This window comes from Pundamilia nyererei, unplaced genomic scaffold, assembly GCF_000239375.1.
Source record: "Pundamilia nyererei isolate P.nyererei 1_Seehausen unplaced genomic scaffold, PunNye1.0 scaffold00067, whole genome shotgun sequence".
NCBI classification, from domain to species: Eukaryota; Metazoa; Chordata; class Actinopteri; order Cichliformes; family Cichlidae; genus Pundamilia; species Pundamilia nyererei.
The window spans coordinates 3,157,102-3,162,150 of record NW_005187468.1 but is presented as its reverse complement, the minus strand read 5'-3'; the positions used below and the strand labels follow the sequence as shown (position 1 = coordinate 3,162,150).

Below are 5,049 nucleotides of genomic sequence, written 5' to 3'. Positions count from 1 at the left end.
TCTCTGCATGACTTATATACCTCTAATATATCTTCTGCAGATTTGTTTTGTTGTTGTTTCCATATATACCAAAATGTAGCAAATATCCATATTGCTTTTTTATCCATAGTTATTTTGTCGTAGTTTGTTTTAAATAAAGCATTTTTGAAGCACAATGGAGACATGTTAAAATGAACTGCGCATAGTAATTTTGAATTTTGAAAGATGTTTTCACTTTTACGATGCTGACTGTATGAAGAGGTTTTTTTTAAGACAAAATTTAATTATATGAAAAATAAGCATTTTGTCTATGAAAATGAATTTAGCCTTTAGTATTGTAAGTAAAATCCTCACCTGATGACTATAAAGGGTATAGTTCAGGGTGGGATCGACATCCCCTGGAAATCCTGTTATTTTTAAAAGGATGTCTAAAAATGAACAGACCTTAACTGAACTCACCTAAATAACACAAGTGGAGATGTACACCTCCACTTGTGTTATTTGGAGAGGTTCAAAGGATTGCTTTCAGTCACTTAGAATTACAGCAAACCCCAATTTGTACTTTTCTTCATCAGTTTCTACTCTGGATTTTGTTATATGTTTTTAATTATGTTTGTTTGTACATATTTTTACAGGTTTGAGTTTTAGGTTCGATGTCTTACATATATGTGTATTATCAAGTTATTTTTTGTAAGTTTTAGGTTGTTTTCAACAAAAAGGTGAATGAAAGCTAATTCATCTGCCGTCATTCCTCCAAATAAAGTAAATCAAACAAACTAGAGGCTTCAAACGGGACCTGAATCATGGAGTACACAGAGGAATTTACCAACTGTTCTGTGTTTTTTCAACTGTTGTGCACTGTTTTGATAGCTGTTTCCAACGCAATGGTTTTATCAGCAAGTGAGTCCAATTTCATAGAATGATCACCAAAGATTCCTTTAATTAGTCTGTTGGCTGTGTGGGTGTACTTTAATGCTGCAAACAGACTTGATTGTGCTAGGTTTATGTTACACTGCTAATAAATGCAGTGTAACATACAGAAAACAAAGTAGCCACTTCTTCTTTCAGGTTATATAACACAAAAAATATACAAACATACAATGGATGTGCTGATGTTTTTGGCTTCGTGTCCATTCATGTCCGTTTTGTAGACTTGATAAGATTTGTTTGACATCAAGGAAGGGGATGGGGGGTCAGATTGACCAGAACACAGAGACCTGGGAATGCTCAGGAGCCGATACCGGAATTCCACACCCACGAAGGCATACAGAATCAGATGCTGTGACTGAACAAGCTTTGTTGCTTGTGTCAAAATGAAACGTTTTCAGCGTGTGATATTGTACAGCGTCCAACAGAGGAAGAAAACCACAACGGCTGCCATAATAATCTTAAAAGCTTTCTGCTTTTTAAATCCCTGGGCACCACGCCACAGCTGATCCATGCTGCAGGAGTAACAGAAGATCATGATGGCCGAAGAAAGCATTTAGACCACTATTTCATAAATCAATGTGATTCAAGCTTCCAAGAATCTACTGCCTGTTGGCCAAACTTGGGATAGCTGTGAACACACTCTTCTCTACCTCGTCTTTCATCCAACACATCTTCTAAAAAATCCAGTCAGAGAAAGGAAGAAGCATCGACTGGCCTGAATGACCCAAGGCTTCTTTGGAAATACATCTAGTGTGGATGATCGACAGGTAGCAGTCAGGACTGTTTCAAACCAGGAAACTCATAATAGAAGCTGATCTAAATGTACCAAGAAATAAACGCGACCTCTGCTAAATGATACAGGTACAGATCCAGGCACTTTCAAAGCATCTTCACTCCAGCACAATACTTACTGTAAAAATTGTTCCAATGACATGTTTCCTATTGCTACCCTACAAGTTTACTCCAGGAAACCCTCACACAGTACAGTATGCAGATGACAAGGTCATTTACCATAAAATGTCATTGACAGAAAAACACAATTATTCATTTCACTAATAAAATGTAGGAAGAAGCAGTAAGGTGTTGTTAGTGAATGGCATCTATTTTGCTGTTGTCTACTTGGGGGGAGGGGCAGCATCGGTGACAGAGATGCCATCAGGATCAAGAAACTAATCTGCAAGGCCGCAGTCATCATTGGTCTGAAATTGGAGGTGTTTGGAGTGAGGGACACGAGGTCACTGAACAAACTGCCCTCCATCATGGACAGCCCATCACAACAGCTCCACTCCTCACTTCTGGGGCAGCAGAGCTCCTTTCCCCTCAGACTGATTCAACCTCGCTGCCATAAAGAACTCTACAGGAAATCACTCCTACCGTTCTCTATGAAGCTGTTAATAACTCTTCGTTCTGTAACACGTGATCACACCTGCCAGGCACAAAAGCCCAAACATATTTTATATTTTATTTTCATTCAGCTGTTCTTCTTATATTTACTGTGTAAATATTTTTTATTAATGAAATTTGCACTTCTCTCTTACACTCTGTCAGTCTTACCTTCACTGTTTTTTACTAACTTAATTTTTACTGTTCTTTGGTTTTTATCTCTGTTGTAAATGTATTAATTCCTACTCTATCTCACAGTATAAGCCTGTTACCAAGAGGCACTTTTCTATAACTGTGTTGTTTATTTCTTGTGAATTGTAGACTGTACTATTTTTTTACTTTTTATCATGTTGCTGTAACACAGCAAATTCCCGTGTGGGGTCAAAAAAACATCTGTCTGTCTGTGCAAATAAAAAAACATTGTTTAAGCTGAAAACTGAGCTCACTTGCAGGTGTGACAATAAATCCCAGGTGTTGTTGGATTCTTTATTATAGATAACTGCATGTGTCGCCATACTGTAGTGGTTACCAATTTACAAAAGATTTCCAGTTTTTTGTCTGTTCCCAGCCTGTATGGGACAGGAGCATCAGGAAGTGCATTTAGAATTTTAATAAAATAAATAAACCAAACAAAACTGCCATATCAAATATGCAGATGCACTTGTCGTGATGACCCTTAAGGAAATAAGACAGTGTGTGAAAGTACCGTCTATATTATAGAAAATTTCACTGACACATACACTGTAAAATTTCATTAGTTCCCAGAACTTAAAAAACTATGCAAACTCGTTGCCTCAAAAAATTTGAGTAAAACTTACTTAAGATGACTAAGTTAGGGCAACTAATTGGTTTTGAGCAGTTTGGCGCTGAGACGGTGTGGGTATAATGATGGAAAGAGAAACCTTTTAGTCAAGAGTGACTCATGACTAAGCCACTGCAACACAGCTGCACGCTTACTTGAAGCATCCTGTCAAGTGAAACAAAGGATTAACTGTCAAGATTTTTTTTTAAAAATCGTAACTGTCAAAAACAATACAATGATTGCTAAATGTGAAAACACAGACTTGGAGGTAACCATGCATGAATCAGCAAATAGGGGAATCTGTAACGTCTTTCTGCCTCACATAGTTCATGAAAGAAATGATTCAAACTCCAAAGAGCAGTTGATAGAAGAAGTAACAATCCAGAAAGGTTTAAAAAGACCTGGTTTATTCCGTTTAATAACATCGTAATTTGTATGGAAAATATTTATTTAAAAAAAATCTGCATGTAGTTGCTGTTACGATATTGCTTCAGGGAGCAGACATGACAGTCTTTTAGGTTTTGCTATCACTTTTTATTTTGCGCTCAACACCACCCTCCTGTGGCTTCCACATGAACTGCACCTTAAACAACAACTTCACGCATATCATGACAGTTGTCAGGTCTAAAATATCTGACTTAAAAGTGTTTTAAACTAAATAAAAATACTTTGAAGCACATCAAAAAGTTCCAGAGACATTATGATGACTACCTAATAATTCCTGAAATGAAATCTATAAGAGAAGTTCAAAGGACAAAGTCTGCAGACTTTTTAAGGGGTCCCTAACATGCTTTTTTTTTGTCGATGGCCATTATTTAAGGTTGAATTTAAATAATACTTCAAGATAAGTGCCCAAATAAATCAAATGATAACTGATTTATGATAATTACTTTATTAACAGATGTCTTTGAGCCAGTGTTTCCTTAGGACTTTTCTTATTTATGATTTCTTGTGTCTAGTTAGATCTCCCAACTGCCCACCCCATCTCACAATATCACAATATCAACAGCTCCCTCTAGTTTAGTAGCTCTTTATTCGATTATCTTTGTTTGCTGAAATCTAGTGGATCAAGCCAGGCATATAAACTAGTAACACGGAAGTGACGTTACGTGGTTTTTCGAAACAAACCACCTGTTTTTTCTTATTAAAGCCGGATGTCACAGAGGCTGAGCCAGTGTAACGCGTCTGTATGAGCGCTACTAAACCGCAGAGCCTCGTCTTTTTGAAAACGCATCTTTCTTTGAGATTTTTAGTCGTAGGCCTATCTGTTGTAGTTAAATTGTTATAATGCAATATTTTATTGTGGAAAAACAACGAGGTGAGGCGTGATGAACCACAATATCCCAGTGGAATAGAAGTTAAGGTGTTTATAAGTCCTTTCTGTGCATGAGAGGCTTTAAGGTACGAGTCCGCATCGTCTGCATGATTGTGAGTGAAGATTCTTTGCTGAGCTCAGCTTTTCTTATCGTCTCGTTTACCATGACCCTTGTTTTTTATAGATTGAGTACTCAGCACGTGCGAGTTTTCTGTATTACAGTTTTATGATTCCTAAATTTTGAACGCAAACGCAGCTTCTTAAGAGATTTCAGAGAAATAATGTATCTCTTCACCTGAAAAAGCTTCCCAAACTCTGCAGCTGAAGCTCTTTATGTGACGTAAGTGCATTTGTTTGCATAGATTAGCCCTCATGCAATATGAATATATTTTGACTTTTGTGAAGTGTTTTAACGTTACGCACATTTTCTTGCAGCAATTGAAGCTGCTGATAATTATCAGGCATGTCCCTTTCAGTTTCTTTTTGTATCAGCTTGCAAAAACTGTGTTGGCAGGCTTAACATTCCTAATCTTTAACTCCTGACTGTCCATTTTAACATCACTTAATAACAAAGCTGCGAGACTTTCTTGTAGATTTTAAGTGTGTGTGTGTGTGTGTGTGTGTGTGTGTGTGTGTGTGT

General features: G+C 37.1%; 2 protein-coding genes across 2 annotated transcripts in view; both read left to right on the top strand.

The window, feature by feature from the left end:
- Positions 1 to 5,049, top strand: part of LOC102203076 (C-X-C chemokine receptor type 3-like) — an 18,336-nt gene that overhangs the window by 3,811 nt on the left and 9,476 nt on the right. The gene's annotated exons all lie outside the window — the stretch shown is intronic.
- LOC102202790 (C-X-C chemokine receptor type 3-like) overlaps positions 1 to 5,049 on the top strand; it is a 16,842-nt gene that overhangs the window by 8,260 nt on the left and 3,533 nt on the right. The gene's annotated exons all lie outside the window — the stretch shown is intronic.